Source organism: Ursus maritimus, unplaced genomic scaffold (assembly GCF_017311325.1).
Source record: "Ursus maritimus isolate PB19 unplaced genomic scaffold, ASM1731132v1 scaffold_25, whole genome shotgun sequence".
NCBI classification, from domain to species: Eukaryota; Metazoa; Chordata; class Mammalia; order Carnivora; family Ursidae; genus Ursus; species Ursus maritimus.
This window is the reverse complement of record NW_024425008.1, coordinates 42375594-42401873: the sequence shown is the minus strand read 5'-3', so window position 1 is coordinate 42401873 and position 26280 is coordinate 42375594. Positions and strand designations below refer to the sequence as shown.

General features: G+C 37.6%; 1 protein-coding gene and 1 pseudogene across 3 annotated transcripts in view; one reads left to right on the top strand and one right to left on the bottom strand.

The window, feature by feature from the left end:
* The window catches only part of FBXO34 (F-box protein 34), an 83015-nt gene that overhangs the window by 43466 nt on the left and 13269 nt on the right, over positions 1-26280 (bottom strand). The window contains exon 2 of one of the 3 annotated variants that reach the window (XM_040641861.1): positions 23903-23988. The exons of the other annotated variants lie outside the window; for them this stretch is intronic. The gene's annotated coding sequence lies outside the window, so the exon portion shown is untranslated. The remainder of the gene's footprint in view (positions 1-23902; positions 23989-26280) is intronic. 3 annotated transcript variants of the gene reach the window in all.
* On the top strand, positions 12451-13995 carry LOC103674582 (annotated as a pseudogene).

The window sequence follows — 26280 nt, the reverse complement described above, 5'->3', positions numbered from 1 at the left end:
AGCTTGCATCTCAGTTTCAGCATTTATAAAATGAAGATAATAATCCAAATATGGAAGAATCTTAACGTAAAAATCAAATGTAAAAATCCATGTTAAAATACTATAGCAGTACCTTTAAAGGTAAGGCCATTACCAATGAATTCCGCAAGAAATCAAAGACAAGTTATTCTTGTTTCTTAGTATACCTCAAGCATCACTGAATTCTGATTTATTTAAATACATTAAATATTTTATGCTACTAAGTGGATCTCCCAAAGGATAAAACTGATCCTAAAAATAAGCCACTTGAAGTAGAAAATGATATGCTTAGAACAAAAGTTTTGGCTTTGGAGTTGCATTACTAGAAGTTATATGCCTGTAATTCTAGGTAAAATACTTATTTTCTCTGATCCTCCATTTCTGAATCAGCAAAACAGGAATAAATGCTAACAACCATATATGATTGCCATGAAGATCATTAAATGTCAGTCTTCTTCTCTTAAAGGGGCCAATAAGGAATACAAGATTCAAAGATAACATTGCAACATAGTAAGCAAGCTTTTCTGACTTCTGCATTATGGATATTGTTTTCTCCTTACTCATCACTTCATACAGTTATTTAACATAGGATAAAGTACAGCAGAAATAATATCCTTCCTTAATGGTCAATACAGAATCTCTCAGCAATCTAAAACAGAGCTATTCAAATAGCCAGCAATTTTTTCCATAGAAAATCCTTGTTTAAAAATAAATTACACCGTACAGACAGTATTACTCTGCATTGAAAAAGGAAAAGGATTAAAACTAAAGACCATTCCCAAATTTCTAAACAGATCAAAGTAAACAAAGGTGTGGAGGACAAGAGTCACCCGGAATAATTTAGACATGTAAGTATTTAAACATGCAAGCGAAAAAATAAATTCCAAGAGAGGCAAGGCTACTCAACTTCTTTCCACACATTTTGTTTTGCTTGCCTCCACAAAAAAAAAAAATCAAAGTGGTCGACTGCAGACTTGTCAAAGTTATAGTGACAAATATGCAAACATTTCAGTTGACTAGAAACAATATACAGAAAATACAGTAGGTAGTCCAAGGGCACACAAAAGGCTCATAGTACAAAGCAGATTTGTTAAACACTTGGTGCGGAAAAAAGAATCATTATCTGCCATGCCCTCCTGTCGCACCCTTTTATTTGTAGTCATAACTGCAAGCTGTTTTAAAGACAATGACTACGTTATTAAGGGTACCTTCATGCTGTGCCAAAGCACATATACATAGCAATTCAGAACAATCAGCCTTACTTTCATGAGAGCAAAAGTTGCAGCCAAATGAAATGGGTGGATACCATATTAAACAATCTTGGAATTAGCTAATAGGATATAGGAAAAAATGATCCTAATGCAGATGCTAAATTCTCTTCCTCCTTTACACAATAAAAATTTTTATTATCTGAAAAGCACTAGTGGAGGAAGGTTCCATTTAGTAAGACCTAAATATGGCCTGGGTTTTTTGTTTTTTTTTTTAACGATTTTATTTATTTGAAGAGAGCACACAAGCTGGGGGGGAAAGGGGGGAGGGAGAGGGAGAAGCATACTTCCCACTAAGCAAGGAGCCTGACATAGGTGGGGCTCCATCCCAGGACCCAGGGATCATGACCTAAGGTCAAGGCAGAAGCCCAACTGACTGAGTCACCCAGGTGCCCCTAAATATGGACTGTTTTTAAGCACAAAATGATTATTTCCTTGTATAATCTATAAACGTAAAATACATGTGGTGGATACTAGATGTGACATCATATAGTTTTCAAAAGGATGTTATGTAGAAACAACTAAGTAGAAACATTTAAATATAAGCACTGCAACTCTATAGAAAACCATGTGTTTCACAAACACTTAAGTGGAAATTCACTGCAGGCAATAAGTAGCAAAATACAGTTTGGTTTGTAGGAGTAGTCTACTGCTCTTATACAGGCTTAAAATGTGCACTTTATCTGTCACTGTGGTTTGTCAATATTTTATTCAATCTAGATTAATTACATTAATGCTTTACTAACTGACTTCAAGGCAAAAATCAGAAAAGGTATGAAAAAGACATTTAATAATGATATGACTTTATAATCACATCAACGTGGCCTTGTACATACACACAGTACTTCTACTAAGGTGGAGGAAAAATAGGGAATAAAATTCAGGTCTTGGGAGAAATTCCACCATTGAGCTGATTCAATGAAAATTTTTACAAAACAATTTTTAATAGCTTGTTTTTAAAAGTTCTATTTTTGAAACCTTTTTTCCAGATGCAATGCTAATGTATTAATTAGACCTATATTTTAGGTCAATTAATTGCTACTGTGAGAGAAATCTATCGCTCAAACTAAAATGAAAGGGGAGTATCTTCTCAGATCGGCTCATCTTACAAGAATCCTAACCCAAGGGTTTAAGCTCTTCTTGGGCACTCCCTCGGCAGAAACAGCATCTACTGCCTTGGTGTGCCAGCAACCAGTCATCATCACTTTGGCCACAAAGAACAAAAACAAAGTAGGTAAAATCCATATTTTTAAAAAATCTTAAAAATGTATTTTGAAAAACAAACCAGTCTCACACAGAGCTCCAAACCTAGAAAGATGATTACAATAAAAATGGGCTGGCCACCTAAATTATTTGCAATTTAATACAGTGACTTTAAACAAAATGGTTTATCATTATTTAAGACTGAGGTCACGTTTTTATTTTATTTTATATTTTTTAAGTTTTTATTTTAATTCCAGTTAGTTAACATAATAGTGTTACATTAGTTTCAGGTGTACAGCGTAGTAATTCAACAGTTCCATACATCATCCTGTGCTCATCACAACAGATGCACTCCTCAATTTCTGAGGCCATACTTTTAAACATATCTGGCAAACTAGGTGAGAGTGAGGCAAGAAAGCACTACAAAAAATGGCATTACCAAAAAACTGCCCAAATCGAATTTTTGTAAATTGGCTTCTATCTTCCTCTTCATCTCTAAAAAGAGAACTGTGTAATACCCCCTGCTTTGGGGGGATGGCATATGGACATACATAATAAAGAAAAATATGTACAGTGCTATAAACCTTTTCTAAATTGTATAAGCAATAAATTATTTTTAAAACAAAATAAGATGTAAATGAGAAAATTCAATCTGTTTTAGGTATTTGGAACCTACTTAAAGGTCAAAAAAAAAAAAAGAGCTTAACTGAATAGAACATTGAAGACTAATAAATCATTCATTTCAATCAAACCCCCACACCTCACCCACCCTCACTACTCTGAAGTACAGGAACTCTGGTATTCTCTTGACATTTGTAGAAGCTGCAGTTTGGTGTATTTTGTTTGTTGCTTTTGTTTTGCAACTAACTGCTATGGATCAAAGAAAAAAATCATTCAAAAACAAAATTATTCAACTTCACAATAAAATAAAGTGGTGGATGAGAATGGGAGACTGAAATATAGAAAATTCATTGAAAGTTTCCACACTACCTCACCAACACCAAATGATTCAGGATTATGTCTAATCAGTACCCAAACTTATATATTCTGTAAGATATTTTCATGGACAAGAATGGTAGTGATGGTGTTGAGGAGACTAGGGCTGGTGCTTTAAGCATTAGAGAGAATCTATTCCCAACATAAAAAATAAGCACTCAATGCTGGCAGATTTTTTTTTTAAGTTTTTAAGAACAGAATGAGGTTACCATTGTAAAAATTAAATTCACAAGCATAAACACAGACTTAAAGGCAATTGCATCAGAATTGAGACATATACTAACCCATATTAAACAATTTCATCACTTTAGCAGCTGATGTGTCACTATAATTAATAAATAAATCCAAATATTATTCTTTTCCTTGTATATCCTTACAAGTACCAGATTGCTTGACTAATTTTTCTGATGTAAAATTCTAAGTTTAATATACACAAACACATACACATTCTTTATAAATATCTGTTACTGAGGCCTTCTTAAACCCACTTTTTTTTTTAAGTGTTAAATGAGGTGGTATCCCCCCCTCTCATAATTTAGCTTAATCCTAAAAATTTTCCCCCAGGATTGTCTGAAATCTAGCAAGGTACCAACATTTGGTTATTGCACTAGTTTATGGTACTTCTCATACTGAAATTTTAGCATCAATCCACTAAAAAACAAAAACAAAAAGCTGACTCCTAGTCAGGTACAAAATCACTCATTATCAAAATGCCAGTTCTTCTCCTCAACAGATTAAGCATTCATTTACAGTGACAAAGTCTATGCTATTCAGGGAAGTCACAGTAGTTCAATTTAATATATGTCAAAGCCCTCATTTCAGATGCCACCTTAACTCCAAATCTAGTATTACAGGAAGGGGAACATCACTTAGTAGGAAAAACTCACAAAATCCTCCTTACTGTGGAAATAACCAAAAACAAAAACAAAAAAAGGTTCTGTCTTTCAACACCTACTGAGGGTGGCATCAGATTCCCAGAGAGTGGCGTAAATTTTTTGTTTATCAGAAAGAAATACAGAGGTTTAGAAACATGGGACTTGTTCACTGGTTTATTCTTTAAGAATCAATAATGATGTTTTCAAACAGAGTAAACAAACAAAATTCTCCAAGTCTAAAAGCAAATGCATTAAATACTCAGCTACAGAAGCCCAGTTTTGTAATGCTAAACAGACAAGTCTGAGAACTAGGGAAGTCAATCATAATAAACAAACTTATTTAAAGTCTCCTAAACCTAATCTGAGACACTAATTTAACTCCTGGCACATTAACAAAATATTTCAGTTCCCAGCTTTAAAAGAAAAACAAAAAAACTAAAAAGTGTTTCAAGTTAGGTGTTTTAATGCATTTTGATAATAGCTCCTTGAAGTCTGTCTTTCCAAAATCATTAACAATCATCATTAAACACTTAGTACTTCCCAAACCTTAAATGAGACCCAAACAACAAATAAGACAAACAGCACCCCAGCCCTCCTATGGTGCTGACATTCTAACAGAGAAGACAGAAAAATAGTTGGATAACATCTAAGAGCTAAAACTATAAAACTCTTAGAAGAAACTGGGCAATAAATCTTTGATTAGGCAATGGTTTCTTAGATATGACACCCAAAGTACAAGCAACAGAAGATAAAATAGACAAAATGAAAAACTCTGAATTTTAACTATCAAGAAAGTGAAAAACACAACCTCCCACAAGGGGAGAAAATACTTGCAAATCATGTATCTAATAAGGGATTTGTATCTAAAATATATACTGAATTCTTGTAACTCAGTAATAAAAAGACAACCCAATTAAAAAATGAGAAAAGGATATGGATAATTTCTCAAAGGATATACTTGTAACTAATAAACACATGAAAAGATGTCCAACAGGGAAGCCTGGCAGGCTAGGGTCATGATCTCCAGGTCCTGAGACTAAGCCCCACATGGGGCTCCCTGTTCAGTGGCGAATCTCTTCTCCCTCTCCCTCTGCTGCTCCCCCTGCTTGTGCTCTCTCACTTGCTCTCTAATTAGTTAACCAATTAATTAATTTTAAAAAGATGCCCAACACCATGAGCTATCTGGAAAATGCAAATCAGAATCACAATGAGATTACCACTTCACACCCTCTAGGATGGCTAGAATCTAAAAGAGATAAGTATTGACAAGGATATGGATAAACTGGAATTTTCATACACTGGTGTTAGAAATGTAAAACACGCAGCAACTGTGGAAGACAATCTGGCAGTTCTTCAAAAAGGCTAACGTAGAGTTACCACATGATCCAGCAGTTCCACTCCTAGATACGTATATACTCAAGAGAAATGAAAACATACATCCACATAAAAACTTGTACATGGATGTTCACAACAGCATTATTCCTAACAGCCAAAAAGTGGAAACAACCTAAATGCCCTTCTATTGATGAATGAATAAACAAACTGTTTATATCCATATAATGGAAAATCATTCAGCCATTGAAAGAAATGATGTACTGGTATGTACTAAAACATGGATGAACCTTGAAAACATTAGCTAAGTGAAAGAAACCAAACACAAAAGACCACATATATGATTCTATTTATATGAAGTGTCCAGAAAAGAAAAACCAGAGAGACAGAAAGTAGATTTAGTGCTTGGCAGTGGCTGGAAGAAGTGAAGAGTGTACGAAGTGACTGCTAAGGAGTACAGGGAATCCTTCTGCTATCTTCATAATAGCAAGTGACTATGGCTTCTTATGACTTGAGTCAAATGCTCTAAAATACATTTGTGGATAGTTCCACAACTCTGTGAATAGCATTGAGCTATACACTTTAAATGGATTAATTGTGTGGTATGTGAATTATATTTCAATAAAGCTATTACAAAAAATGTTTACAAAGCACTGTGAAGAAGTACAGGGTATTTTTTTTTTTTTTTTTTTTTTTTAGATTTACTTTATTTGAGAGAGAGAGTATGCACGGGGCTGGAGGGAACAGTGGGAGAGGGAGATAATCTCAAGCAGAATCCACACTGAGCACAGAGCCCAATGCACGGCTCGATCTCATGACCCTGAGATCAGAACCTGAACTGAAACCAAGAGACAGAAGCTTAAGCAACTGTGCCAACCAGGTGCCCCAAAAAGTACAGGGTATTAAGGAAACATATAAAAGGATCCCTAATCTAATCTGAGGAAACAGAAGAAGATTAAATGAAGACCTGAATGGATAAGCATTTTAAAGATTTTATTTATTTATCTGATGGGACGCCTGGGTGGCTCAGTCAGTTAAGCGTCTGCCTTCAGCTGAGGTAATGATCCCAGGGTCCTGGGATCCAGTCCCACACCAGGCTCCTTGCTCAACGGGGAGCCTGTTTCTCCCTCTGCCTGCCACTCCCCCTGCTTGTTCTGACAATTAATTAATTAATGTTTAAAAAGATTTTATTTATTTGACAGGGCGCCTGGGTGGCACAGCGGTTAAGCGTCTACCTTCGGCTCAGGGCATGATCCCGGTGTTGTGGGATCGAGCCCCACATCAGGCTCCTCTGCTATGAGCCTGCTTCTTCCTCTCCCACTCCCCCTGCTTGTGTTCCCTCTCTCGCTGGCTGTCTCTATCCTGTCAAATAAATAAATAAAATCTTTAAAAAAAAAGAGAGAGATTTTATTTATTTGAGATAGAGAAAGGGCACGAGCACAAGCAGTGGGGGGTGGGTTGGGGACCAGAGGGAGAAGCAGGCTCTCCGCTGAACAGGGAGCTGACACAGGCCTCAATCCCAGGACTTCTGGGATCACGACCTGAACCAAAGGCAGACACTTAACCGACTGAGCCAACCAGGCGCACCTGCATAAGCATTTTAAAGCATCCAAGTAGTGCAATTGCTGGATCACAGGGTAGCTCAATTTTTAACTTTTTAAGGGACCTCCACTCTGTTTTCCAAAGTGGCTGTACCAACTTGCATTCCCACCCTATTATCCAGCAATTGCACCACTGGGTATTTACCCCAAAGATACAGACGTAGTGAAGAGAAGGGCCATATGCACCCCAATGTTCACAGCAGCATTGTCCACAATAGCTAAATTGTGGAAGGAGCCGAGATGCCCCTCAACAGATGACTGGATTAAGAAGATGTGGTCCATATATACAATGGAATATTACTCAGCTATCAGAAAGAACGATTACACAACATTTGCAGCAACATGGAGGGGACTGGAGGAGATTATGCTAAATGAAATAAGTCAACAGAGAAAGACAATTATCATATGGTTTCACTCATTTATGGAACATAAGAAATAGGAAGATCGGTAGGAGAAGGAAGGGAAGAATAAAGGGGCGTAAACAGAAGGGGGAATGAACCACAAGAGACTGTGGACTCTGGGGAACAAACTGGGGGCTTCAGAGGGGAAGGGTTGGGGGATTGGGATAGGCCAGTGATGGGTATTGAGGAGGGCACATATTGCATGGTGCAATATATGCAAATAATGAAACATGGAACATTGCATCAAAAACTGGGGATGTACTGTATGGTGACTAATATAACAATAAAAATTATAAAAAATAAAATAAAATAAAGCATCCAAGTACATGTCTGAATAGCTACCAGTAGCTAAGATAAATTAAGACTGGCTGGAGTAGAGGGATGAAGTGGAAGAGACAGTAATAACACAGCTTACATTTATTGAACCTTTACCTATGTGCCAGGCACTGCTTACTCCAAAGTCTCAAATATATTAGTTTACTTGCCCAAGGTCACAGCAAGTGGTGATACCATGACTTGAACCAAAACATTCAGGCACCAGAGTCCTACACAGTAACACTTCACAACTCATCTTTTCCTGGAAATTGTCTGGATTACAACAGGCATAGCTTTCAATTTTGTAACAGTATATTGAATCCTGTAACAGTAACCAGATACATTATACTTTTATACATAAGTTTATTTGGTTGAGCACAAGATGAATACCTGAGTTTAGAGTCCATGTTTTATAAGAGTAACTAACCTTTAAACTCTGGAATCACACTCAGCAAGGCAGGCTGATTGATCACTTAGCAGCAGCTCTGAGAATTGACATTTCCTAAAAGACTGTCTTACACTTAACTTGGGGGACACTTATTCATTATCACTATTTCGTTTGTGTGTGTGTGTGTGTGTGTGTGTCCCCTAAACCAGTATAGTGGAATGTTTACAAATACTTGTTAGTATTTGTGTTAGAAAGTGAATCAAGCTTAAGTTTCTAGCATGAACATATGCATGGATGACAGTGCCTATTACTGAGCCCGGGAAAAGATGGTTGGGAGAAAAATTCTGAGTTCAGTTTTCAACAAGTTGAGCTGGAGGAACTGTGAAATAGCCAAGTCAAAATGAATAACAGAAAACTGGATCTGTGGACCTGAAAACTGGATCTTTTGGTCAAAAGAACTAGACCAAAGAGGTAAATTTGGAAGTCTGGGCACAAAGCATGGCAACTTAGGCCATAATAATATAAATGCCTAAGAAGAAAACACAGACAGAGAAAAGGTCTTAAAACACTGGTTTTCAAATATGAGCAACATAATCACATGGAAGGCTTGTTAAAGTACAAATGGCTGGAAGCCATCCCCACAGTTTCCGATTCAGTAGGTCTGGGTAGGGACTGAGGATTTTCATGTCTAACAAGTTCCCAGATAATGCTGATGCTTCTGATGTGGGGAGCCATACCTGGAGAACCAATGGCCTACAACAAAGCCCTACAAGACTCTGATAGTTAAAGCAGAGAATAAGGAACTTACAAAGGTGAACAATATGAGCCTAGAGCAAGGTAGGAGAAATACTACTACAATTAAATTACCACCAAGGTCACCAGTAACCCCCTTACTGATGATCCAGTGGAAACCTACGACTTCTAAAACTAAATTCTACTTGCAACAAGTATTTATTAAGCACCCACCATATACCAGGCACCTGTTCTCTGTAACCTGACACTATCATCTCTCTTGGCCTCTGAAACACCATTCACTCCTTCTTCATTGTTCCTGCTTCTTTTCTGAACACCTACATACCATCTGTTCTCTTGTTCCTCTCCTTCCACCCACTCAAAACATTTCAAGATTCTCCAGGATTCTGGGTCTTCTCCATCACGCAAGCTCTCCCAGGGCAATTTTACCTAATCCTATAACTCTGAATACCATCTTGTTGCCAATAATTCTCCCGTACCTCATTCTCTAGAACTGACTGCCTCTAGGCCTCAGATCATATTTCCAACTGCCAGCCCAATCAGACATTTATACACTAAGCCCCTTTCTTCCCATATTTTCTCTCCAAGAAGCATAACCATTCATCCAGAGACCCAAACCAGCTACCTGTGAATCTTTCTAAAGTAGTTTTTCTCAACTTTAGCTGCAGATTAGAACCTCCTGGGGAGTGCTGTTTGTTTTTTAAACACCGCACTTGTCGGTCTAATAATATGACAACAGTAATTTTGTGTCCTTAACATATATGCATGTAAAATGCTTAGCAAAAAATGCTTTGAGCACTCAAAAACAGGGAACTATCTTTATAAACACTTCAAATTTCAGCTCATCTGAGGTCTTTTCTGAACAGAATCAAAATTACTTTAAACTATTTCACTAACAACAAAAATTTTAAAAAACTGTTTATAAGTCTCTCTAACGTAAACTTACAAAACTTAGGTTCAAAGTCATATTCCTACTTTTGCCCAATATCCTTTGGTATAGATCCTTATAGCTGGTTCCCAAAGGGAATAGTATAAGTTGTTAAATAGGGATATCACTGGAATCACAGATCTGTATTTGAAATTTGGCCCATGGATAAGACAACATAAACCAGTTAGGTCTATTGCTCATAGAATCATTCACAGAGACACTGGTGAGCCAACCATAAATGGAAAAAAAGAAACACCAATATATTCAAACAAGCTAATAAGAGAAGCCCATTATATGATACAATGTTACTTACAAGTGTTTGCAAATTAGACATTCGATTCCACAGTGATATCAAAGCAACCTTGCACCTCTCCTTAGTGCTATTTTGTATTCTGAGTATTTTCAAAAGAGAATGACGAAGATTTAAAACAGTCGTTATCTTCCAAAGTATAATGCTTTGTTTGTATCCCTTGCCCAATGATCTTAACAAATCTGTTACTTTTTCTTGAAAAGATGTGCAGGGATGGGCAAATGATGAGTCATTAAGTTCATTTAAGGCTGTAGAATTCTGCCACTTTCATCTAAGATGGTCAGTTTCTTATAACCTGAGCATAACAGGAAAGCTCGAAAATAATCTGGAATATGTGAGAAAACCAAGGAATAAAAGCTACCAAAAACTGCGACCAGAATAAAGTACAAAGATTCTTTTTATTTGGTTGTTTGTTTGCTTTAGCTGAACGAATTAGTTTGTCTTATAAATGAATTAAGTTACATATTTTAAAAATAAAATGTGTATGCAAATACCACTTGAGTATATAAACACACTAAAAACAACAACAACAACAACAACAAAAAACCACCAACCTTTTCAAAAAATTGACTGCCTGGTAAGTGGAGAGGGACTTAAAGCTGTTTGCTAAAATGGAATCAATGGAGATAAGCTTTATTTACATTTATGATACAGTTAAAAAGGTATTTGGATTGTGGAAAGCAGAGGAAATTTGAAAACCACCCCCTCATTTTTTTAAATAACTCTTATGTATGAAGTAACCATATTTCCAAATAGGAGGAAAACACAGATACTAATTAGAGCTATGAAAACCTAATAATGTGGGTGAGGAATAAAGAAAGAAGAAATTTAAAATCTTTTTCCAGTTTTATTTTTCTAGTTGGGAAAATCTTTAACTTTCACATTTTATAAATGAACAAAATGTGTATATAATCTAAAGGTTACCTATTTCCAATATGACATTTGAGTCCTTTTAATAACCCGGCCCCTAAGAGGTCACACAGCCTCAACCTCTCCGATGGCAGAGAAGACATTCCACCAACAAAGACTGTTCAAATTCATACACCTTAGCCAAAGAACAAATAGCATGCTTTTCAAACTTCGAAACCTAAATGCAAAAGGAGGAAGTTTGTTTAATACCATCATAGTATTAGATCCTGGTACATTCAGGGTCACAAGTTCATGAGGGTATATGAAGCACATCTCAAGTGTTTTTTAGCAGATCACCAAGCCAGGCAACATAACCAAGAACCTTTCTCAAGAATTCACCTGGATTCCCAGTAGGGAAAGGAACTGTCAGAGCTGTAATAGCAACCAAGGAAAAACTTACTAGCTCAATTCACTTATGAATAAATTTACTATTATACATGGATCTCCAAACTGCAGAAATTTAAGGAACTGAGAATTATTCTGCTTTTGTTGTTCTCCTCTATTATATCCAAAGAGTGGTATTCTATTGTATCAGCACCACCCAGGCCACTGAGGGTGCTTTCTACTCCAGGCAATGAATGCACAATGCCCTTGACCGTTTCCTATACTCTGCTTCGCACCAATGTGCTCAACAGACCCCTCACTATAGTTCAAAAAGAAAATACCTCTCACCCACTTGGACACAGAACAAGGGTCTTCCATCAGGTCCAGTGAAACAACTCTTCTTTATATCAGCACCACAGGATCCATATAAATGAACAGTCTTCAAGGGGAACTGAAATTGTCCATCTCTTTACTACCCTTGCACCCAGATTCTCTCTTCTCTAAGGGTATATTTCTTCTCAGGCAGTAACCTGGTCCTGGTAAACACAGCTTCCTGCCCTCCACACTTAATCTAGTTCACAATACCCTTTGCCCTCTTTCACAAATAGGATTACTTTTATCCCAGGAATGGGAATCAAGATGAGGGAGAAAGAAATTAAGGGGATTTTTTTTTTTTAAAGTTCCCATGGCTTCAAAAGTTCCAGAAACTTTACCACCTTAGAAATAGATAACGGAATCCAAATTCTTACCTTCCCAACAGCTCCCCACAAGCTAACACCTATGAAATGGGAGACCCCAATCCTAGTTTAGCTCCTACAGGAGGGGGTCAAGGGGGGGTCCCCAGTTATCAAATCCTAATATGTGGTATCTGGTAAAAATTAGTAATTTATGATATCACAGCCTATTTAGATAGAGTAATTTACATAAAAGACATCCCCCTCCAATTTTTAAGCAAAATACCACTTCAATTCCTATAAAGCTTGGATTCTACTCTAAGAGTAGTCATTTTTTCTTCATTCCATAACCTTGGTGAATCACTACTTCTTAGCCTGATATTTCAGAGTTGTGGTGAGGATCAGATCCCTTAGCACAATATTCAGTCAATACTATAATTATGCAGAAAGGTCCTGTCTACTTTGTTCAAAGCAAACCAAAATTAGTGCTCACTCTCGTATAATCATTTTTCAACAGCTGAGTTAGTTCTTGTAATGGTGTTAAGACATAGCTGGTATTCAACATTTCACTGAAAGAATGAATAGTCTGTCCTTAAAAGGGCAGGGGAGGGTCTGTAAAGAGCCCTAGAAATTAATGGATATTAAAACATTTTATCTGTTTATCGAGGTTGTTCTATTGTATCAAAATAACATAGGCCACTGTGGGTACCTTCTACTCAATGAATGCACAATGTCCTTGACTAGTTCTCATATTTCACTCTGCTCCAATATGCTCAACATATTTGTTTGCAGAGATTATTCTGGAACGGGAACATGAAATTATCTTTGCTTAAATTAAGGAACATTAGGAGCAAACACTGGTGGCAAGATTTATTTCCCTCAGAATCTCTCCACAAACTCTGACAACTTAGCGTCCTTACTGCTATTATTCACCAGAAAGAGACACAGATCTAGTTCAAATCACAAGCAAGTCCTTATACTTTGATGTATTTGCCCAAAGACCAGCTAGATTAGATTTAGAAAGAACCCAGTCAATGGAGGAAAAACAATTTCTTAGCCTTTAATCAATTCTTCTTTAAACCCAGGAAACACCACACAATTTGTTCCCCATAGCTAATAAGTAACTTAACACTACTTTCTAATTATAAAGCCTATTCTACCCAGAGTATTCCAATCAGCTGCTAGCTATGAGAAAAATAACTACTAAAGGGGTTTCCTTAAGAAGATTCCTCTATCCCTACACTTTCCCCCAAACAAGATATGACAGAATCACTTGACGTGAGCCAGGGCATTTACTATTCTTCTTTTTCAACCAGGGCCTGGCAGAACAGCTCCTGCAAAGAGGGTGACAAGAAGATGGGCCATTCTGCCATCAGCAAGGTAGTAACCAAAGTATACACCAACAACATTCACAAGCACATCCATGGAGTGGGTCTCAAGAAGCGTGCCCCTCAGGCACTCAAAGACATCCGGTATTCACCATGAAGGAGATGAAAACTCCAGATGTGCGCACTGACACCGGGCTCAACAACACTGTCAGGGCCAAAGGAATAAGGAAGGTTCCACACCATATACGTGTGCAGTTGTCCAGAAAACTTAACAAGGATGAAGACTCACCAAACCAGCTTTATACACTGGTCACCTATCTACCTGTCACCACTTTCAAAAATCTACAGACGGATGATGTGGGTGAGAACTAACCACTGGCTGTCAAATAACGGTATAAAACTGTAAAAAATAATAATAATAATAATTTCTATACTATTAACTAGCCTAATTAACATCATACAAATTTCCTACACAACCAAGCAGAGGCAAGCAAATGGTCATTATCCCAGGTTCTAATGTCTGGTTCTATGAGATACAAAGAAATAAATTCCAAAAGTCCTCTCCATTTGATGTTCTGTTATTCAAACACAGAGGCTTAGCTGGAATGCTCTTACCAATAAACTGTTTCAAGGCCTCATGAAAGAAACCATCATTTAAGGAGCCAGAAATTGCTCCTTCACTTTTGTTCTCAGACTTTCTGCACGTTTCTCCGCAACCAGCTTGTCCTTCCTTGCTGCTGGAACTGTATCTACATCTTTCGGCCACTCTGCTTGCTTGATCCCTAGCTCCCCATAGCCACATCTGCTGCTCTGTCTTCCTAGTAATCCAATCACTGTTTTTCTTGTACTCCTAGAACTGATCTAATGCCCACCTTCTAAACCGTACAATCCGTCAAACAGCAACCAAAGAGGTTGGGGAAAGAGGGAACAGTGAACCATGGGTACATGTAACATGACCTATCTGTTCTAACCAGCTATTCCATAACCTGTCCTAAATGGCTCGGAGTGTACACCCTGGTTCACTCGGACAGACCTGTTGTTGACCCAACCTAACCCTTTAGACTAGGTATGGTTTCCGTGGCCACCAGCCTTATACCTAAAACTTTCGACTGAAGACAGAAGAGTCTCACAATTATGGCCATGCTTACAGAAAAGGAAATAAACATTCAAAGGTCTCTTCCACACTTCATACTGTGCTAGATGCGTTCTCTCTCAAGACCCACCAAAGGCCACTGAAATACATATTGCCCTCATTTTACATGAGGAAATGGTGTAACTCCAGTATCTGCATATTTAAGAAGATAAGGCTAAGTGTACAAGATATTGCATAACATTAGTAAACAAAATTCTTTTTGATGTTGTCCTTACAGGGCTGCTTTTCATATTGTTCATTATGTGAAGAGTAGCCCACTGCAGTGCCAAGGAATCTGGCTTACAGCTTCTAATTAGCTATCAACTCACTTTACAAATGCTGTTTCACCAAAAAGAGAAGGCCACGCTTTAAACGACTGGTATTATATAGTATTTAAATCAAACTCTAAGATTTACAAAATAATAACATTTGTATCTTCAGATTACAAGAATATTTAGTATGCTCAACGGTGAAAAAAGAACACGTTAAACTAAGCCACATGGATGTAAGCATTAAAATCCAGACTCAGAAACTCTAAAGGACCAATAACCTGGTGTCTCTAATAAATAAATTACAAGGGAAAGGAAAAAAGAGAGGTAGTGAGGGGGAACCTCTAGATTAAAAAGGACTTAAAAGTCATTATCAACCAGCAGGAAGGCAGTGACCTTATGTGGATCCTATTAAAACTATGAAGTTTGAAAAATAAATAATGACATCTGAAATAATTGGAAATTTGAATAGTGGATAGTTGATATTAAGGAATTGTGGAGGTAAATACATATATACATATATACATTTTTAAGAGTCATTATATTTTTTTTAAAATATTATTTATTTATTTGAGAGCGAGCGAGCACAAGCAAGGGGAGCGAGCACAAGCAAGGGGAGCAGCAGGCAGAGGGAGAGGGAAAAGCACACTCCATACTGAGCAGGGAGTGGGACAGGGGGCGTGATCCCAGGATCCCAGGATCATGACCTGAGCCCAAGGCAGATGCTTAACCGACTGAAACACAAAGGTGCCCCAAGAGTCATTATCTTTTAAAGATACGCTAACTAGACTACAAGTGAAATGATATCTGGGATGTGTTTCAAAATAACCCAGGAGGAAGAAAGTGGAAGAACAGATGAAAGAAAACTGGGCATTGAGTTGGTGATAACTGCCAAAGCGGAGTCACAGGTACATAGGGGTTTATTGCACGGATTTCATCTACTTTTATGTGTTTCAAAATTTCTATGTTAAGTTAAAGTCAAGCACTTGCAAATACAAATATGTTTACGTAAATTTAAAAAAAACAGGTCACTTAAAAATGATACCAATAACTTGAATATAACTGGGTTTTAGATGACATAAAGGAATTTGATAATACTAATATGGAGAATAAAATTCAGAAGCTAAGCATCACAGCAATCTGTTAATTTGTTAGGTAAAATAATGGCATTGTGGTTATGGGGAAAATGTCTCTTTAAAAGACATATTGAGGTATTTAGGGCTAACATAACATGATGTCTAGAATTTGGTTTAAAATTGTTTTTAAACGGGGACAAGAATAAACAACTACGGCAAAATGTTGAAACTAACTGGTAATATATAGGGGCTCACTGACACTACTTATGTGTGTGTTTGCATTTTAAAAAGTAAATAATAACAGGAACAGTAATACATTCCAAGGACTTCCTCCACTATGTGGGAAAAGAAAAAAAGCAACATAAATAATTCAAACTAAAAACCCCCTAGTTCAAATAAGGGTCAAGTTTGGAGGGCGTAGGGAGACAGGAACCACCATACAAGAGTTTTTCTCTTATTTAATTCACCCGAATTTCACAAATAGTCAGCAGAGTGTGGTGAGGAAAGTCTCAGAGTGTTCCAACATAATGGGGAGTACTCGAAAAATATTTTTTTTCAAGAATTATTTCCTCCCGCCAGTCCTATCCTAGACATCCATTTATAAAGAAACTTTCAATATTTTCTGAAGTCCAAAAAGTAGGATTGTCCGTGTGTTCTGTATGGGAACAAGCTTCCCTAACATCCTGAGCACATATGATTTTGATTGTACATAGAGGTTTCTGGGCATGAAAATAGTATTTTTTCATTCCTAGTTTTCTGGCTGTGTTCCAAGACTACTTTTCTTATCAAGTTATCTTTAGTAAGATTCTTTGTAGGGGGGGAACCTTTCAGAGACTTTTATGAAAACATTTGCACATACACATTTCAGCGCTTCAAGTAATGACACCAAGTGTTTTTTGAGGTTCTAAAGAGAAAAACACATTCTAAAATTACCTAATCCTACCAAAATTTCTGCTGTGGGCAATAACCATCATACCTAAATTACATAATTATTATTGGCAGAGCAAAAAGTAAAATTAACACCTTCTGAGAATTCACTATATGCTAAGTATTTAATATGTATTTTTTAACTAAATCCTCATAACAACCTTAGTGGTTTTTTTTTAAGATTTATTTATTTCAGGGGTGGGAAGGGGCAGAGGGAGAGGGAGAGAATCCCCAAGCACACTTCCCACAGAACACGGAGCCCAACATAGGGCTTGATCTCAAGACCCCAAGATCATGACCTGAGCTAAAACCAAGAGTCAGCCACCCAACCAACTGAGCCACCCAGGTGCTCCAGGTGAGTATCAGTATTGTCTGAATACTACAGATGAGGAAAGTGGAGCACTGAGAGGCTAAGTAACTTGTAACTAAGTGGCAGAACCAGATTTGAACCCAACCAGTCAAGCTCCAACATGGGGGCTGCTGTCTGCTATCCTACTCTATACCGTAAAACTTCCTACCGTAAAACATAGGAAAGAGGACTATTTGAACATTTCTAGACCCTAGATCATTGACTCTCTTCATAATCCTAATAATCTTTGAGATTTTACGTTATTAAAAAAAATTTTAACTGGCAGATCCTTCTTTAATAAAATTAAACTGTCGGAAGAGAATTAATAGCAGCTATTAGAGGCCTTAGCACCACTCGTCAAGAATACTGAAGCCCCTAACTGCTCACCCTAATGCAAAGCTCACCAGTTGACAGACCCTAGGTAGGTACAGAGATCCCAACCATTTTCTATTGCTTCATTCTTCCATTTGTTTGTTAAATCAGAATCAAACATCTGTATCATGAAAGAGATAAGGAAACACAAAGTTAAAGAAATGTGACAAAGGTAGAAATCGAATTCGTAAAACAGAATAGATCTTGTTAAAAGCCTTCTAAGATCCTCAGAAACAGTTAAGATTTTGCACACATAATGCAAGACAGGATGCTGTGAAAAGGCAAAACAGAATGAGAAAAGACTCTTGGAAATAAAAAATAAATTTAAAAAGGCAATATAAGGTTTGAAGTTGTGAAGATGAAATTTAAAAAGTAGACAAAAACACAAAAAATTATCAAAGGAGACACAGCAACAGTCCAGGAGGTCAGCATATGATCAATAAGAATTCCAGAAAGAACAGGGAATACAGTCAATGGTACTGTAACAGCACTGTATGGAGAAAGAGGGTAGCCGCACTTGTGAGGAGCACAGCATTACATACAGAGATGCTGCATCATTGTGTTGTACACTTGAAACTAATGTAACATTGTGTGTCAACTATGCTTCAATAAAAAATTAAAAATTAAAAAGAGAATTCTGGCATGAAAAGAAAAAAATTTGGAGGAAGTTTCTGAAGAAATATAAACTTTCCACAAAAGATGAATAAGTTAATAGATTTATAGAAGTCTTCCAATTAATAGGGCCCACTCAGTGCTCAAATGAATAAAAGCCCAAACCAAGACTATCACTGGAGAATTTGAGACAACAGAGATAAAAAAGATACTACAAGATTTCAGAGAAAAAACAGCTCATCTACAAAGGAACAAGAATCAAACTGGCCTAGGACTTTTCATCAATAATGAAGGATACTAACAGTCAAGCAATGGCTTTAAAATTCTGACAGAAAATTATGTTCAACCTAGACTTCCATTCCCAGCCACACTAACAATCCAGTTTAAGAACAGAATAAAAACCTTTTCAGACAAGGAATTGCTCAAAATTTACCTCCCACACATCTTACCTTAGTATGTACCCTAGCAAAACAAGGCAATAAAACCAAGAGAGATGAATATATGGGAAACAGGAGCATAATGAAGGCAAGTCACAAGATGCCAGTTGAGCAGCAATTCTAAACAAAGCACACAGAACAGAGCAGGAGGATAGAGGGTATCTAGGATGGTAACTATGAAAAAGAGAGATACTAGAAATTTGATACTATCTTTAAAAAATGGAAAAATTGGGCACCTGGGTGGCTCAGCCGGTTAGGCATCTGTCTTCAGCTCAGGTCCTGATCCCAGGGTCCTGCGATCAAGTCCCCTATTGGGCTCCCAGTTCAGTGGGGAGCCTGCCACTCCCCCTGCTTGTGCTCTCTCTCTCTCAGTCAAATAAATAAATAAAATCTTTAAAAACAATAAAAACAAAAAGATAAATTTTTAAAAATGGAAAAATTAAAGGAAGCTATAAAAGCAAATAATACCCCAAAAAAGAATACAACTGGAAATTCTGATACGGGGAGAACATCCTGTTTTATCTTTGGAGAATTACCTTCTCCCCACCCCTAATACATGTGATTCATACAGGGCTGACCCCATTCCCATCTGTAAAAAAAGTATGCATGTTGACCAGGCTCTTAAGTATTCTAACCCATTCTCTCTGCTTTGCTATAACTTGTTTGGAAATAAACACAAAGCCTAGAATCTGTACAGGTGGGTAAGGGGTGGGAAGGGTGTGGAGCATCCTGAAAATAAAGCTAAAAGGAGGAAATCAGACGGGTAACAGCAAGAGAGCAACTCTTCAAAGCAAGGTTTGAGCTCCTGGATCCAATCCTACTCTATCCTCCTGGGCTCTCAGGTCTGGAAACCAATTTGTTTTTTTCACTTAAGTTATGGTTGCGCTGGTTTTCTAACATACAAGGATCCCAGCCTTAAATACTCCTCTTTCAAAGCAGGAAGTCAAAAGATATCACCTACTGTTAGTGTAATAAAAACAAATAGATAGTATTTACCAAGGTGACCAAAGAGCTTAAAATGATGACAGAACTATAGCAGAAAGAAGATGGGAAATGGGGTATAGTCGTGTTGGGAAATAATTCGTAATGGGTCTCTATGTCTTTCAGGCAAGATGCTGTCTGCTCATTGTTCTAGACTGTATTTTCAAGAATGTTCATATAGCAAACAGCCTTGCAAAACAAAATGTTTTCTTCAAGAACAAAAAGCAGGCATGCTTACTGTCTCCCTCTGGAACAAAGGGCAGGCATGCTTACTGCCTGTAATAAAATATTTGAAATCTCTAAGCTCAGAGTTTTCTCCAGTAACAAAACCCACTATGTGGGTATAATAGGTATTATGTGGCCCTCTCTGCAGTATCCTGTGGGAACTGAGGCTCAGGACACGGGCACAAATGAATGCTGATATTCTGACTACTGCTACTGTTATGAGTAATAAACTGTACTTCATCTCTAACACTGTGTCTTCCACCAGCATCCACGAAACTGTGGCAGGCTAACTTGTTAGCTTCAAGTAGGGGAAAATCTCAGATCCCCTGTAATTCTTGACACGTGGTAAATGAGAGCTAAATCTTGACTCTCACCGCAGAAAGTCAATAGATAATGCTTAAAATTGGCAAATCAAGAAAACAAAAAAGCATATTAACATGGGGAAATATGAATCAATCATAGAAACAACTGAAGTGGTTCCACGGGAGAGGGAACTAGGTGGGGAGGGGTAAGGAAAAGGAATTACTGCTTTCATCATAAACTCTTCTGAACCATTACATTTTTTCCCTCCACCATGAACATGCATTTGAGAAAGAAGCCTCTGCTGGCCACTTCAAAGGGGCAAAAAGAAGTATTAAGAAAAAGCTTTTGTCAGTATTTTATCCCACTAAAACTGAATGGGGCATCAAGAAAAGCACCTCATTCAGTAGGATGTTCTCATCACAGTGAGAACTCTTCCCAGTGATCATCTCAGGCCAAAAAAGTCTCAACGTATCTCCAAAAGTAGTACCTCATGTCTTGCTCTGGAGCGTTATTTTTAAAATAGAATGATTCTATCTACACAATAATGTCCTACTACTTTTCCTATACACATTACTGGCTTCAGCATATAAATACGTATCCTTAAGCATAATTTCCTGCAACTGTAGATTCTAATTCACACTCCACAAATCACCATTGTTTTTAAAACAAATTAAAATTAATTGTTCTTGAGCTAAACCAAATTCAAGTAATAGGAGATCTGGTTAGGAGCCAGTTCTGGTTTTATTTAAAATATACTTTATTTAAGTTGCATTAGTTAACTTTAACATAATATTACTGTTTCAATCACAGTGGCCTCATTCAATCAACTGAAGTCATGCAAAGCTGGAGCAAATAATGATAAAAGTCTCTGTGACATCAGGTACTAACTTGTTTCTAATTTCTTTTTCACTTCTAGGTGCTCTTCACCAGGAAAACATTTTGGGTAGTGAATTCCGCTACAAGTTTTACTGCTTGGATTTGAATTCCAGCTTCAACACACTTACTGGCTAAGCAAACCGCTTGACCTCTAAAACCTCTTAAGTTTTCCCCAAGAAACAGGGGACAAGAACCCATTCGTCATAGGGTTTTAATAAAGATTAGTATAAGACCTAGTCCAAAGAAAGAAGGAAGCTCTTACTATTGTCATTCCTCACTTTGTGGAAAGCCACCTCCAGCGGGAAATAGGTGTTCCATGCGCACACAGTGGAACACACTCAAACCTAGCAACTTTGTCTTAACTAAACCACCACTGAAGGCTACGACAAGCAACTTCACCAAAACAGATGCCAGAGGTTTGAAGCAGATGATGTATTTCATCGAAGCTAAAACTCAGTCCCTTTTCCACCAAGAGAATATAGTCCCTAACCTTGCACAGGTGTTGCCTTGGTATCATAATGGAGCACAGTGGTCTCCAAAAGCAAAACTTTTTAAATAATGGATATCTACTTTTAAATAGAAATTTTCAAAATAAGAATTATTTTATAACTTACTTTCTCACATGTTACCTTGTTCCTATCTTCATTCATTCAACAAATGCTTGCCCAGCATCTATGACTCACTTGAAATACAGTGAATAGTCTAAAGCCCCTAAAGGAACGAACACTGGTGGCAAGAGAGACAGTAATAATCTTAGGTAAATTATATAGTATATGTTTCAAGGAGGTAATTGCTATGGGGAAAACCAGATTAGGATAAGGAAACTCGGAAATACAGGGAGAGGGGAGCAGATGCCATTTTAAACAGAGAGGTCAATACAGTCTTCTTGAGAAGGTGATATATATATATATATGATATATATAGGAGGAAGTTAGGCATATATATATATATGAGATTCAGAGGAGGGGAGGAAGTTAGGCATATATATATATATGAGATTCAGAGGAGGGGAGGAAGTTAGGCATATATATATATATGAGATTCAGAGGAGGGGAGGAAGTTAGGCATGAAGATTTATCTAAGAGAATAGTGTTCTAGGCACAGAAAAAAGCCAATACAAATCCTAAGGCAAGCACATACCTAATTACCACCACCACTACCTAACAAACAAGCAAAAACGTCAGCTGGTATAATTTGTCTCTCAACAGTATCTCCCTCTCCACCCAAAAAATGTGCTAGCAAAACCAAAAGAAAGAAATCAATTTATAAATAGTCATTCGTTCAACAAATGTTTACTGAACATCAACCATGTGCTAGACACCACTTTCGTGCTAAGGACACAGGTAAAACATGAGACACACTACTTTCTGTTCTAAATTATGAAGCCCTCAGGAAGGGGCCTGAGGATGACTACAAAACCCATTTATTAAGTACAGGAAATGTTTTTTTTTCCTGTTCTTTGGCTTATTAGGGCCTCATTGCTTAAAAAAAAAAAAAGAGAGAGAGAGAGAGAGAGTTACAAAAACTTGACCTCCAGATATAATGGGATACTACACTGAAAGTATCTTAAAAGTCTCTATCTTTAGAGCACAGGTATTAGCTCATTAAGTTTCTTTACCTAAATAGATGATAATTTCAAAAGTACTAACAATAACATTACATAGGGTGCCTAGGTGGGCAGTCGGTTAAGTGTCCGCCTTCAGCTTACATCATGATCCTAGGGTCCTGGGATCAAGCCCCCCATCAGGCTCCCTGCTCAGCAGAAGAGTCTGCTTCTCCCTCTCCCTCTGCTCCTGCTCATGTGCTCTTTTTCTCACTCACTCACTCTCAAATAAAATAAAATCTTTAAAAAAAATGACATTATATAAATAGCTTCTCCCCCCCTGCCCCTGAAGGACCAATACATTGCTACTTGGAGTCTAATCATTTTTCTACCACTTTCCCAAGATTCACTTCAGTTAAAGAAAAAATGCAATCTACCAAGAGAAAGATTCAATACTGTGTGCTACAGTAGCTCTGCTCTCTAAGATATCATGTAATTTGGGAAAACATATGTATACATCCTTTTTTGAATGCTATTTCCTATTTCAAAAGTGAGTACAGCTCATAATACCACCTGATTGTATGGGAAATTACTATGATTTTTTTACCTCAAGTTCCAACCAAAAGTTTATTTTATAGAGTTAAAAACATATTTTAAAAACACATTATTCTGGGGCGTCTGGGTGGCTCAGTCAGTTGACCGTCCAACTATTGGTTTCAGCTCAGGTCACTATCTCAGGGTCATAGGATAGAGCCCCTCCTCCCTCCTCCTGCTCTGTGCTCAGCAGGGAATCTGCTGGAGAGTCTCTCCCTCTCCCCCACCACTTGTGGGCACTAACAAATAAATAAAATCTTTAAAAAAAAAAAACCCATTTATTATTCTATAAAAACTACAATTTAGAATATATTTTACATAATTTATCTGAGCCCACAGAGCAACTGGAAAATAAAAGGTTAGAAGAGAAACACAAGAAATATTATAGAAAAGGAACGAAATTGAATATATTTGTTGATTACTTTCTTTTTTCCGAATTAAGTTAAAAGGTAAAGATTGGCTGGAACATGTTTCTACATGTTAAGAAATGTATGTGAGAAAGGGAAAAAAAAATTACCGCATTTTAACCTTGTGCCCTAATCTACATTTTAAGAGAGCAACTCCTGAAAAACACATTACTCACCTGTCTTCCTGTCAGTTTACTGTGAAGTAGGGGCACATCTCAGAGATATTGCAGGTTCAGCTCAGACCACCAGAATAAAGCAAATACTACAACAAAGTGAGTCAAATTAGTTTTTTCTTTTCCAGTACATATAAAAGTTATGTTTACACTATACTGTAGTCTATTAAGTATGTAACAGCATTAGGTCTAAAAAAAGCAATGTATAGGGACATTTGGGTGGCTCAGTCCGTTAAGCGTCTGCCTTCAGCTCAGGTCATGATCCCAGAGTCCTGGGATTGAGCCCCGCATCGGACTCCCTGCTCAGTAGGAAACTTGCTTCTCCCTCTGCCTGGCACTCCCCCTCCTTTGTGTGTTCGCTCTTGCTCTCTAACAAATAAATAAAATCTTTAAAATAAATAAATAAGCAACATACATACCTTAATTTCAAAATACTTTATTACTAAAAAATGCTAACCATCATCTGAGCTTTCAGCGAGTCTTAATTTTTTTGCTGGTGGAGGTCTTAACCTCTATGTTGATGGCCGCTAACTAATCAGGTTGCTGTGGCAATTTCTTAAAATAAGACAACAATGAAGTTTGCCACACTGACTCTTCCTTTCACAAACAAGTTCTCTGCAGCATGTAATGCTGTTTGATAGCATTTTACCAACAGAATTCCTTTACAAATTGGAGTCAATCCTCCCAAGCCCTACTGCTGCCTTATCAACTAAGTTAATGTAATATTCTAAATCCTTTGTTATTTCAACAATCCACATCTTCACTAGGAGCTGACTCTTCAAGAAACCATTCTTTTGCTCATGCATAAGAAGCAACTCTTTATCTGTTCAAGTCTGACTATGAGATTGCAGCAACTCAGTCCCATATTCAGGCTCCACTTTTTTTTTTTTTGAGATTTTATTTATTTATTTGTCAGAGAGAGAGCACAAGCGGGGGGGGGGGGGGGCAGGTAGAAGAGAAGCAGGCTCCCCGTTGAGCAAGGAGCCTGATGTGGAACTCAATCCCAGGATCCTGGGATCATGACCGGAGTCGAAGGCAGCCACTTAACCAACTGAGCTACCCAGGTACCCCTTTGGGCTCCACTTCTAATTCTAGTTCTCTTGCTGTTTCCACCACATCTGCAGTTACTTCCTCTGAAGTCTTGAACACCTTAAAGTCATCCATGAGAGTTAAAATCAACTTCTTCCAGATTCCAGTTAATGTTGATAATTTGACCTCTTCCCAGGAACCACAAATGTTCTTAATGACATCCTAGAATGATGCATCCTTTCCAGAAGGTTTTCAGTTTACGTTGCCCAGGAACAACAACCTATTGCAGCTACAGCCTTACAAAATGGATTTCTTAAATAGAGACCTGAAAGTCAAAATGACTCCCTGATCCATGGGCCACAGAACGGATACTGTGTTAGCAATCATGAAAACAACATGCCCATTACAGCTCTCGGGTGGCCAATGAGCAGTGACATTTCAATATCTGACACGTAGGTCTCACTCAATAGCAGGCTTAAAATACTGGGTAAACCATGTCGTAAACAGATGTGCCGTCATCCAGGCTTTGTTGCTGCATTTATAGAGCACAGGCAGAGTAGAGTTAGCATAATTCTTAAGGACCTTGGGATTTTTGAATCGTTAATAGGCATTGGCTTCAATTTAAAGTCATCATTAGCATTAGCCCCTTAACAAGAGAGTCAACCTGTCCTTTAAAGACTTGAAACCAGGCATGGACTTCTCCTCTCTAGCCTACAAGGCATCTTCTTCCAATATAATGCTATTTTATTTACACTGAAAATCTGCTGTTGAGTGTAAGCCACCTTCACTAATCACCTGGGTACTGGCTGCAGCTTCTACATCAACACGTGTTGCTTCACTTTACACTTTTTAGGTTATTGAGATGGCTTCTTAAACCTCATAAACCAACCTCTGCTAGTTTCAAGCTTTTCTTCTGCAGCTTCCTCACCTCCTTCGGGCTTCACAAAATTGAAGAGAGTGAGGGCCTTGCTCTGGATTAGGCTTAAGGGAATGTTGTAGTTGGTTTGATCTCCTATCCAGACCACTAAAACTTTCTTCATATCAGCATTAAGGTTGTTTTGTTTTCTCTTCATTCGTATATTCACTGGAGTAGCACTTTCAATTTCCTTCAAGAACTTGTCTTTTGTATTCATAGCTTGGCTATGCGGCACAAGAGGTCTAGCTTTCAGCCTGTCTCAGCTTTGGACGTGTCTTCTTCACTAAGCTTAATCATTTCTAGCCTTGATTTCAAAGTGATAGATGTGCAACTCTTCCTTTCACTTGAACACTGAGAGGCCACTGTAGGTTTATTAATTGGCCTAATTTCAGTGTATTGTGTCTCGGGCAATAAGGAGACCCCCAAGAAGTGGGAG